The sequence below is a fragment of the Protopterus annectens genome, chromosome 6.part0, assembly GCF_019279795.1.
Source record: "Protopterus annectens isolate FY-2018-M chromosome 6.part0, PAN1.0, whole genome shotgun sequence".
Taxonomy (NCBI): Eukaryota; Metazoa; Chordata; order Ceratodontiformes; family Protopteridae; genus Protopterus; species Protopterus annectens.
This window is the reverse complement of record NC_056737.1, coordinates 1,999,164,042-1,999,177,090: the sequence shown is the minus strand read 5'-3', so window position 1 is coordinate 1,999,177,090 and position 13,049 is coordinate 1,999,164,042. Positions and strand designations below refer to the sequence as shown.

Genomic DNA, 13,049 nt, shown 5'->3' with positions numbered 1-13,049 from the left:
CAAAACTTGTCAACCAAATAAATCTTAAAGTGATCAAAAGTAATTAAAATGTGATTTATACATACGTGTGTGTGTGTGTGTGTGTGTGTGTGTGTGTGTGTGTGTGTGTGTGTGTGTGTGTGTGTGTGTAACATATTCAAGAAAGATTCAACCATGTTAGAGGCTTCACCTTAACCTCCTGTAGTACATTTCCTCGGGATATATGCATATGACCACTTAAGGGCATACAAATGTTTCAGCTAAACGGCTTCTGAATGCTAGTGACTCTTTTCTTTGTAAATCTTTACAGGTACATTCAGGCCAATAAAGCCAAACCTAACTACTGTAGAAGTGCCGTGTTCAGGACTTTTTGTGTCCTCGTGAGTACAATATAACTGGATTGTTTGCTATATTTTAGAAGTATGGAGCTTAAAATTCAGCTGTCCATAAATATTAAGTTGCCTGCAGAATGCTTGGATATTGTATGAGATATTTTGCAAGCACCTTAATGACCGATAAATACTTAAACAATAAAAAGTAAAAAGTCATGGGCATTCAGAAGCCATATAGCAGAAACAGTTGTATGTCCTTAAGGTGGCATTTGCATATATCACATGGGCCTCCACTACAGTAGGTTTAAAGTATTGCACAGTGAAGTGTCTAACTTGGCTGATTCCTTCTTGCTGTTTTTTACTGAATGGTTTGTCTGTGTAAACCTTTTACGCTTTTCAGAATGTGTACAGATGAAGTTTCCATCAGGTTCTATGATTCACAAATATGAATTACAGAGTACTGAGGGTAGGAGAGGCTGATATTTAAGTGTGTACAACATCAGACTACCTACACATAATTCTAATAGTGCATTTGTAATTGGATAGCAAAGTTGATGTGTTCCATAGCATAACTTGGCTGAGCAGCAGTGTCTGCATATGAGGGATGAAAATTAGAAGAATCAGAAGATAGCAGCTTTATATATCTGTTGTATAGTACTACAGTGTACAGTGAAGAGAACTATTATGTGATAGCCACCCACCCACCCACTTACTCATAACACAATGGCCAAAGCAGTATTATAATGCCCTTCACTACCATAGTATGCAAATACAATGTGTTCTGCAGTAATGACAATCTTCATCTTTCAGCTTTTCCCAGTTAGGGGTCGCCACAGCAGATCACCTGTCCGCTCATGATTGGCAGTGGAGTTTTACAGTGTCGAGTTGCCAGCCCGGCACCCAACCTTCCACAGAAGGCACACACACGCACGCACTCATGATTAGGGCCAATTTAGAGTGTCCAATCCACCTACAGCATGTCTTTGGGATGTGGGAGGAAACCGGAGCACCCAGAGGAAACCCACACGACCACAGGGAAGACATGCAGGCTCTGCACAGAAGGCACCCCAGCTGAAGACCGAAGCGGAGAACCTCTTGCTGTGAGGCGGCAATGCTAACCACTGCACCACCGTGGCCTCCCGTCTGCAGTAATGACAATGAGGGCCCTAAATCTTATGAACACTTTGTGCCATGCCTATGCAGCAGGCATCAGTAAATAATAGTGTGCTTCCATCCCCACTAGTATGATACATGTCATATCGCATACCTGTGTAATCAGTAAATAATTAGTAGAAACCTGTAGGATGTGCATAGCCCTAAAGGACTACAGTATATTTCCTACAGTGTGAAGTATGCAAGCCAAACTCACTTATGGACACTATACAAGTGTATTAATACAGTATTTTTGATTTTACTCACAGTATCTTGAAAACATGTATTTCCTTCATCTGATATGCTTTGTAAATAATGTTTGTTGACCGTTTGATTGAAATACTTTGCAAATAATGTTTGTCGACTGTTTTTCTTTTAAATTGCCAAAAATGTATTTCTGTCCATGTTTTAGATCTTTTCTCCACAGGCCTCTGCTGTAAATGGACATTTCAGTTCCCAGACACAGTTTCCTGATAAGTAAAAGCAAATAAATAAATAAATATGTATTACTGTTACCAGTGGTTTGAATTGTAGTTAGGAGGCTGCAGTGAAAAATTACTGTTAGTAGGGAAGTGACATAATGCAATTGTTTGTCTTCTGGTAATATGATGTGCTGTCAAAGTAGTGCATGGTACATGGTAAAGATCTACAACCTAGATAACACAAATGTACAGCTAAGTGTATTACACAATACCTCATACCCCTCCATGTATATTCAGTATTAGAATGATGCTATGCAAAGCTAAGGTGAAATCTAAAAAATATCTTAGCTATTGTCTTGTACACATACTTAAATTACTGGAGCAAATATATTTACTTGAACCGTTTTAAAATGACCAAAAACAGTAATGTCCTGAGTTATGGTATCATCAGTCCAGTACATTACTAGAATGAGTAAAGTGATGGCATTTAGAGTATTAACATAGATGTACTTCATTGGTAATTCTTAATTAAGACAATAATTCTTTCAGCATCTTCTGCATTCTACTGTGTTGTTTTTGTGAGGAATATTGCAAAGTGAGGTGGCCAAGTGAAGTATTCTTCACCAGTTATTTTCCTTGTTCTCTCACTTCTAATAGAACATTGTCCAGGACACCAGCTTTCCTAATTTGGTATGCTTAGCTTGAGCTGCCATATCTAAAGTATGTATTTCTTTTTTTTTCCAAAATCTCTTTATTTCAGTTTTCTTTTTTCAAATAATAACAACAATACGGTAACTCAAAAACACAAATAAACAATACAAATACCTATCTAAAGAAAACAGACAACAATCTCATTCCGAGAAAATTATACATATATATATATATATATATATATATATATATATATATATATATATATATATATATATACAATATATACACAAGAAGTCACTACATTGTCAAGTAAAGTATGAGAATTCTTATGTTCATTTGGTCTCATAAGGGATAGTTAGAATGGGGATAGTCTATATATAAAGTAAAAATAGAAATTTAACCATTTATTTGTATGTTTAGGGAAAATATCTAGTTACACATATACTAAGAAAAGGGAGAAGATGCAAGAAAGACTGGTTATACTACATTCATTTCTTATTTAAAGGTTAGCTTTTCATGACAATTTGTAGGCAAATTTTATTTGTCAAGAATTATATCTAGCAAGTAACCCCAATATTTTTGGTAATATCGTTTGTTTTTTGTTTTTGAATAAATAGCAAGATTGCTAAAATTTTCCCATGTAATTGGTGACATGACATTCCAATTCTTTGTAATAAAGAATTTAATAAGGGCACACATCGTAATAAAGACATGTTTTAATATTTTTGGGAGTTGATTGATATTAATGTACAATATAGCTGTCTCCCAAGTAAGGGTTGGTTTTTCATATCCCATCTTCTCTAATCTTACTCTAAAGGAACACCATAAGTTGTGTATCTTAGTACAGTTCCACATGACATGTAAAATATCAGCTGTTTGATCTGGACAATGGGGACATATAGGCGAAAAGTTAGGATTGAATTTATTTAATTTAGATAAGGTATAATATAGATTATTTACCATAATTTGTGTATATAACAGCTTCTTGAAAGGAATGAATTTGATTGTATTTTCAGTGGCTAGTTTCTTATTTTCTTCAGTCAGTGACTGATTTTTCGTTTGCCAATAGTTTGAAAATAATAAAGAATTCTGATGTTTTTCACTCATTACAATTTTATAAGTCCTAGAAATTGTTTTCCCTTTAATTGCAAGATTTTCAAGTATTAATTTAACTAAATCCATGTTCTGTAAGTCAGAGTGTATTTGTGAGAATTTAGCATTTATAAGATGATGAAGTTGGTTAAGGATAATACTATATTTCATAGGAAGTTTGAGTTCAAGTCGCATTTGCCCCGTGTTAGAGTCTTTCCATTGGTATATATCCCATATTGTGTAGTCTTTTATCAGGGGGTAGTTTGTTAGATTTACTGGTTTATTATTTATTAGTAAATTAGGATTTAGGTGTAACGGTTGTATAAGGCAAAAGCGTCAGCTAATTGCAATGATTTAAATAGTTTCTGTGTTGTAAGAATCATGTTTTTAATTAGTGGGTGTAAATTCTTCGTGTATATGCTAGCCTGGTTTAAATTCAAGAATGGCAAGGATTTGATATTACAGCCAAGGGATTTCAGCTGTTCATACCAGATTTTGGTCCACTGGGGTGTCCAAGTATTTATATATGAGCCATAGTTTATTATTTGTATTAGTCTGTATACAGTAATTATACTACAGTAAAGCTTAAAATCAGGTAACCCCAATCCCCCCTTATCTTTGGCGAGTACAAGTTTTGCATATTTAATTCTGGTAGATTTGGGATACCATAAGAATCTTGATATAGCTTTTTCCATGGCAAGGAAGAAGTTTTGGGGAATATTTGAAAAGGTAGCATTTAATTGAAAGAGTATTCTTAGTAGAAAATTCATCTTGACAACACCAGCTTTTGACAGTAGAGACATATTAATGTTCTTCCATTTATCCATATTGTTTTGAATACTAGTCCATGTAGTTAGTAGGTTATTGTTTATAATATCTTTGAAGTCTGAAGTAAATATTATTCCTAGATATTTTATCTGGTAGTTTATTTTGATCTCACTCATAGGAAAGTACAATTCTTTATGCCCTATAGGATTGAGGGGAAATATGTGTGACTTGTTTAAATTTAAATTATAATTTGAAACTATCGAGAACTCATCAATAACTTTAAGTATTTTTGGGAGGTCAGTAGTGGGGAGTTGGAAGTATATATTTTAGTCATCAGCAAAGGCCGAGTATATAAGATTTGTATTGTGGATTCTGGGAATATGATGAAAGTTTTTTTGTGAAATAAACAGAAGGAGGGGTTCTAAATAAAGATTAAAAAGGTATGGCGAAAGAGGACATCCTTGTCTTGTACCATTGGATAAGAGTATAGGGTTAGTTATAAGTTTATTTACCTGTATAGCGGTAGAAGCTTTCTGATAGAGAACCTGGATCATTTTAATGAATTCTTGAGGAAAACCATATAAAGGCAGTATATTAAAGAGAAAGTGTAAGCTTACTGTATCAAAAACTTTAGTTGCATCTACTGTAAGGGCATATCTGGGGCATTTATCCCTATTAAGTAGTCTTACAATGGTATCTAAAATGAGGGAAATGTCACTTGTTTGCCTGTTTGTCATAAAGCCCATTTGTTGTTGGGAAATAATAGAGGGGAGTATATTCTTAAGTCTATTTGCTATAACATGGGCTAATATCTTAAGATCAGTGTTTATGAGGGCTATTGGTCTATAATTTGCTGGATCTGTTGGGTCAGAATGCGGTTTAGGAATCAACACTGTCTTGGAGTTATTTAAGTATTTGTCTGTTATACCATATTGTATTATATAGCTGAAAACTTTTAATAACACTTTGGAGATAGGTTCCATGAGTAGCTTATAAAAATTTGATGTGTATCCATCAGGCCCAGGGGATTTACCTAATTTTAGTTTGTTTATTGCAGCTTTTATCTCTTTTAAATGTAACAGTGATTTTAAGAGTTCCCTTTGATCTTCTGTAATTTGTGGAAAGTTTATATTATGTATAAAATCCTCAAATCTGTCTGTAGATGATGATAAGGGTATATTGTATAATTTCTTATAAATATCTTCAAAAGTGTCCACTATATCTTGATCTTTATATTTCACCTGTCCTTCATATTTTATTTCTTTGATCCTAGGAGGTCCACTTTTTATGTTAATTAGTCTAGCTAGGAATTTTGATGGTGTTTGAGCCCATTCTGAATATTGATATATTGACCTTAATTCTAAGAAGGAGATATTTTCTAAATAGTGTTTGTGCAATTGTTTTTGCCAGTCAATTATTTTTTCCTCAAGTTCTTTAGAATATTTTTCCTGAAGTTCTAGTTCAGCAGTGTTTATTTGACACTCTAGTTCATTCTTAAGATTGTTATACTTTTTTTTGAGCCATGCAGATTTTTGAATAATAATACCCCTGATGACCGCCTTGGTAGCTGCCCATTGTATGTCATATGGAATTTGATCGGATATAAAATCATTTTGAAGTTGGGCTAGCACATTCTGAATTTCTTGTGTAGTTTCTTGGTTTTGTATAATTTTAGGATTTAACATCCACGTATTGAGATAGGTAATATTTTGTTTATGAGCATGAACGTTTATTAAAAGTCTAATTTTGGAATGATCTGAAAGAGTTCTAGGTGATACAGCATAATTTAATTTGTTAGAAAGGAAAGCAAGGGAAATTAGAAAAGCATCTATCCTGGACCAAGTTTTATGAGTGGCTGAAAAGAAAGTGAATCTTGATATTGTTTTATCATATTGAAATTTAACATAAGGGTCAACTAGTTCAAATGTATTTTGTAATTCTTCAAGTGCTGTAGTGGTAGATTGTGACTGTCTCTTTTTATTATGCGATCTATCCTTATCTAGATTTAGTTATGCATTCCAGTCCCCATCTACAATAAACAGATGATTTGGGTATTTGGCTAACATATTAAAGATTTCATAAATGAAGAGCTGTTGATTTGAGCAGGGGCTATATATATATTAAGAAAGAGTAATGGTTTGTTCAAAGTATGATATTCAGTAGTAAATAATACCCATCTTCCCTTTGAGTCAGCTTCATAGGAAGTAATCTCTCCTTAGAAGGATTTATTTAGTATAATGGCCACTCCCCTGGACAAAGAACTATAATTTGTAGCAACTATTGTTTTAACCCATTTTCTTTTCCTTTCCCTAACCCAAAGTTGGTCATCTAAGTGAGTTTCTTGCAAGAAAGTTATATCAGCCTTAGTTTGGTATGTGAGGTGCATGATTAAATTTCTTTTCTTTTTATCTACCATCCCTTTAACATTCCAAGAGTGTATGGTTATCATTTTTTTATTAATACTGTTGAAGTTTCTCATTGGTTGATACACAAAAATACAGTTATAAACTTTTTCTGTTAGTGTATTTATCTTAAGAATAAATGTTGTGACTTCTATACTCCTAAACTCTAAATAGGTGCCTAACCACCCATCCCTCTGTATTTGTAAATGTGCATGAGTTAAGAAACTAAAAGAAACTATTATTAACAACAAGGAGTAGATATGTATGAGAGGGATGTCAATAACACCCATACTGTTCCAAATGCGAACAGTCATCAGCTAACAGACTGCGCCCATCCCTCTCCTTTTATTATTTATATACTGCATATTCATTTTCAGACTTCTTAAAATATTATGTTAATTGTACCCTTAGATATTATATAGAGAGAGAAAAGGAAAGTAGCTTTTATAAAAAGTTTTGTAGTAACAGCAACATATTATAATTCTTAACATTTCAAGAGTTATTAAAGAGTTAACAAAATAATATTTTCAAAAACCAAGTACAATATATGTATATTTAAAGAAGGCATCATTTTAAAAATTCAACAACATTTGCATTATTCTTGCTAACAGCAACTAACTGTGGTTCTTTAAAATGTATTGGAAACCATACAAGCAATCATTGTGAACTCATATTATTAATTAACCAGTGCCATCTACTGGACAAATGGGGAAAAAAAAAGGAAAATGTTTTTGTACCTTGCTCATAGACACCTTTAAAGGTAACGCAATGGTTATGCCAGTAGAATAATGATTATACATTTTAAACATTTAAAGAAGGCAGCACTTTAAAATTCAACAACATTTGCCTTATTTTTACTAACAGCAACTAACTGTGGTTCTTTAGAATGTATTGGAACTTCATTTAACATTGCACTGGCAAAAGCCATATAGATCCATCATTGTGTACTCATATATTAATAATTAACCAGTGCCATCTACTTGAACAAACAGAGAGAAAAGAAAAAAATGTTTTTATACCTTGCTAATAGACACATTTAAAAGTAAAGCAGTAGAACAATTCCAAGGCACACCAGTAGCCAATAATCCAAAACTTCCGAAACAAAAAGAGACCTTTATTGCAGCAGAACTTCTCCACACAGTAAGCGCTTTCACATTGTATAAACGCTTCGTCAGACTTCAATAAAATACATTGAAATTCAAGCCTTTATATACTATGGTTACCAAAGACTTACCCAATTAATCAATTAAACAATGTTTTGAGTTTTTAAAGTGCAAGTGCTCACTACAAACAAATACATAGGAAATACATAAAAAGTACGTAGAAGAAATACTTAAAAAATACTTAAAAACTAGATAGGCATCATAGGTGTCCCATGCATTTAAAAACTATACTAAATAATCCATATGACACATTTAATCATTTAATGCTTAAAAGCCTTGGCTACTAAAAATGGTTTTAAAGTAATTTTTTCATTTAGTCCATATTTATGTGCCTGTAGTCTGAGGATCCATCTATTTTCAACTTCCTCAGTACAATTTTTTATATATAAATATGGACTAAATGAAAAAATTACTTTAAAACCATTTTTAGTAGCCAAGGCTTTTAAGCATTAAATGATTAAATGTGTCATATGGATTATTTAGTATAGTTTTTAAATGCATGGGACACCTATGATGTCTATCTAGTTTTTAAGCATTTTTTAAGTATTTCTTCTACGTACTTTTTATGTATTTCCTATGTATTTGTTTGTAGTGAGCACTTGCACTTTAAAAACTCAAAACATTGTTTAATTGATTAATTGGTTAAGTCTTTGGTAACCATAGTATATAAAGGCTTGAATTTCAATGTATTTTATTGAAGTCTGAAGAAGCGTTTATACAACGTGAAAGCGCTTACTGTGTGGAGAAGTTCTGCTGCAATAAAGGTCTCTTTTTGTTTTGGAAGTTTTAGATTATTGGCTACTGGTGTGCCTTGGAATTGTTCTACTACTTTGCCTTTTCGTTTACCAAGGCACTTTACCCTGCTGAGGTGTTTGCTTTGCTTTACATTTAAAAGTAAATCAATGGTTATGTCAGCAGAATAATGATTATACATTTTAAACATTTAAAGAAGGCAGCACTTTAAAATTCAACAACATTTGCCTTATTCTTGCTAACAGCAACTAACTGTGGTTCTTTAAATGTATTGGAAACTTCTTTTAACAGTGCATGGTCAAAAGCCATATAAACACATCATTGTGAACTCATATGTTAATAATTAACCAGTGCCATCAACTGAACAAACAGAGAGGAAGAAAAAAAAAAGAGAGAAATGTTTTTGTACCTTGCTCATAGACATACTTAAAAGCAACTCAATGATTATGCCAGTAGAATAATGAGTATACATTTTAACTGAAACTACTTATGTCTAATATTTACACTACTTAAACTATTATATCAAAGGTTATATCCCATTTTTTAAATGTAATTTAACACTTCTTTTTTGTAAGCTGTAAATGCACTTTAAAGTCATTTCTCTTTGCAGACAGTGTTAGGTAGCTTTGTAACTTTTAAATGTAAAGGCAGTTACTAAAAGACATTACCTTAAGTATTGCAGTGTAGCAAAGAGGTTTTCTTTACAGGCAAGTAAGCAGAGTTATTTAGAACACATTCCACATCCATTTGTTTAAAATTTCCCATAAGAGTGGTATATATCTTCTGTCCTGTAGTTCTTTGGAGCTGTAGCACTTGTTTAGCCTTCCAAATGTTGTTTTTGGATAAAAAGATATGAAGAGTTGTCTCAGGCAGGATTTACTTTGAAGAGATGCAGAAAGGTGGATTTTGCCTGGTCAGGTGTTTCCAAGGATATTTTTTCTTCTTTGTAATAAAATGTTAAAGTTGCAGGATATCTCATTTGGAAACAAATTTTATTTTCAATGAGGTAATTGCAGTATTTGCTGAGTTTCTGTCGATTTTGTTTAATTTGTAAAGGAAGATCTTGAGTAATATAGCAATAACCCATGCCTGGGTGTGAGTAATGCGGGATTTACCCACGGTTGGCGTGGTTTGGTCCCAAGGGCGAAGCCCGAGGGACCAAACAAAGACAACTGTGGGTAAATCCCGCATTACCCACACCCAGAAGTGGGTTATTGCTATTATACTATGACATTATTTAAGAAAATAAATAATTACTTTTCTTAAATAATGGCATTGTATAATGCCTTTTTGCTGCCCTTCCACAGCTGCCTGGTATCCGCGGCAATTCTGATGTACTGTGCATGCCTACGCAGTACATCAGAGCTGTGGCCAAAAGCAACGGAGAAAGCAAGATCTCCGTTGCTTTTTACTGTTTTGCTATGTTAAATGGGTTTAACATAGCGAGACAGCTTTAAAATAAGCAACGGACATCTCCGTTGCTTATTTTAAAGCTGTCTCGCTATGTTAAACCCATTTAACATAGCGAGACAGGTTTAAAAAAAAGCAACGGAGAAAGCAAGAGCTCCATTGCTTTTTACACACTGTGTCGCTATGTTAAAGGAGTTTAACATAGCGAGACAGCTTTAAAAAAAGCAACGGAGATCTCCGTTGCTTTTTTTAAACCTGTGTCGCTATGTTAAACTCTTCTAACATAGCGAGACAGTGTTTTAAAAGAGACTTTTACTAATGGAAAAAGTCCGGGCGACCGGACCTTTTTCCATTAGTATAAGTCGATTTACAATGTGCACGCTGGCCAATCAGCGTGCACCTTTTGGAATATTAATGGGGGGTCATGGCATAATCATAATTTTATGCGCTCTCCATGTAACATTCTTTTTAATCTTATAAGTTGACAGTATCTGTTGAATATGTGCTGAATTAAGCAGTCTGATATAGATTTGTCTAGGAAAATCACTTGTTTGTGTATGCTTTATAGCTCTGTGAGCTCTTTCGATCACTATCTCATCCAGGAGATTTTTATTAGCCAGAAGAGAGCTTAGTATTTCTTTTATTATTGGAATAAGTTGTGAATTATCAAAGCTCTCTGGAATACCTCTTATGATAAAATTATTTCTCCGGCTTCTAGCTTCCAAGTCTAACATTTTTTGCTGTAATTCTTTAATTATGGTGTCATTGGTTTGTGCTTTTTGTTGCAGTTCATTTATTTTTAGCTCGTTGTCCATAATTTTAGCTTCATTTTGTTCAAGCCTAAGCACAATTTGGTCCAGAGTAGAGCCAAATGTAGATAGCTTATGAGAGAAACCCTGCACTTCTGTTTGTAAAGGTTGTAAAGCAGTTTTCAGATTATCCAGTGTTAAAGGTTGTTCCTGTTTTAATCTTTGAGACATTTTATCAGCTTCTTGTTGTTGCTTGTTAATTTGTTGCCTTTTAGAAGTGGTTTCTTTCTCAGGAGTAGTAATTGCAGACAGTTTGGTTTTTGTGATTACAGTTTCCATCCGATCTGGCTGATTCTCCATTAATCTTGTATAGTTAGATTCCTAGTAGTAGTGCAGAATTTTAAATGATAAGTCTTGTTATGAAAGTTGTTTTTCTTGTTACTTTCCTCTTATTAGGCCTGTTAGTCTTGAAGAATCCACACCATGTGGTTCAGGGCTCTGTTTCCAACAAGTAATTATTTTTCCTTCAGAATGAGAGAATCTTTGAAAAATAAAGATGAAACAAGTAAGTACTCATATTTCTGCTTTAATCCATTGATGTTTGGTATACTTTTCCTAAGCGATGCGCTGGTTTGAAGTCAGATTATAGTATAGGAATGCAGGAGCTGCACTGTCAGTGTGCTTACAGGTTGTCCACCATTTTGGAATCCCTATCTAAAGTATGTATTTCTTTACTTTTGACACAGTAAACTTGATAGGGAAATAAATGAAAAATGTAATAGGTCATGATTTAAAAAGATAGTGTATGCAAAACTCACACGTTCATGACAGAACTCAGAGGCAGAATACAATGCATCTGTATTGCAGCCTCTGTTTCTAAAGCGTAGGCAGTTCAAACTACATATGGTCAACAGTATTCATGTCCCACTGATGAAACTGTGATCATTATTTGTCATCACAATGGCTAGTTGTTAGACTTCACTTTTGACACATTTTTCTATGTACCTTTCCCTGTTCCACTTTCAGTCAAGTATTCACATTTTGGTGGTGGTCATCTCCAGTATTAACAGCTGTATCACCACTCAAACTTCAACACATAGGTTAATCCTATCCCTCCCCTCATTCTCCAGAAAATACTTCTCAGTTTCTTACCATTCCACCTGTCTCAAAACAAGATATTTATATCTTTTTGCGTTTTTTGGAAATAATCCTGGAACTACATTAATTACTGAGCCTAAACCACTCATCACTCGTTCTGTCCCCATAAGTACCACTTGCATCCCCCCCAATTCATCTCCCCATTAATACCACGTATAGTTCAGGGCTTAGCATTAGTCACTTGAATTGCATGCATAAAAATGCTTGACTAGCTTGACGCCTTGATTTTGATTTTGTACCACGATACCTTCTCATTACCTAAAGCATTCATAACATTTTACTTTTTGTTTTCTTCTTTCACTTCAAATTGCACATATAGAGTTAACTGATGAAGCAAGTTAATAGAGGGACATGCTGTGTTATTTATAAAACAGTCATTCTACATCAGGTTGCTATTCTATTTTTTTCCTACATTTTTAAGTTTAGTCTACTAAGCTGTTATCACAAGTCTCTTTGGTCTGGCAATCTTCTCAATATTGCTTCTGTTCTTTTCAATCTTCAACTATTTCAACCCCTGTATATAAAAGCTAAACATAATTTAAAGTGGTATTAACCTTAAAGTTTATTGGTCACATTCTGAAGTAAGTTTAATTAGCAAACCTTTGGAGTTGGACATAACCTCCTTATTATGTATATACAGTACCAAATTACATATTTTTTGATGAAAAGTGAGGTCCTTTTGCATTTTATTTTGTTTACAAGGCTGGCTCCTGATTTTTTTTTCACAGAACTGATTATCTCTGCCATGATTTCATGAAAGACTGAACTCATAATGCTTCACAACCTTAACTGATGTAGAGGCTACTATACTTCCATGCTAAATGTACAGATAGTACTTTCTTACCTCTTACAAAGACAAATTGCCAATTGGTTCTTGCAGGTGGATCACTTTACATTGAAAATTAACACATGGGATGATTTAAGGAAGAAGATGCTCTGCCTAAAGACCTAAGCTGTGTTTATTACCAACTGTAAAACGCCCACCATGACATTATTTTTACAGGTGCAGGTGCAG

At 33.7% G+C, this 13,049-nt stretch overlaps 1 protein-coding gene across 2 annotated transcripts in view; it reads left to right on the top strand.

Annotated features, from left to right (window-relative positions):
* The window catches only part of OSBPL6 (oxysterol binding protein like 6), a 1,023,860-nt gene that overhangs the window by 719,383 nt on the left and 291,428 nt on the right, over positions 1 to 13,049 (top strand). The gene's annotated exons all lie outside the window — the stretch shown is intronic.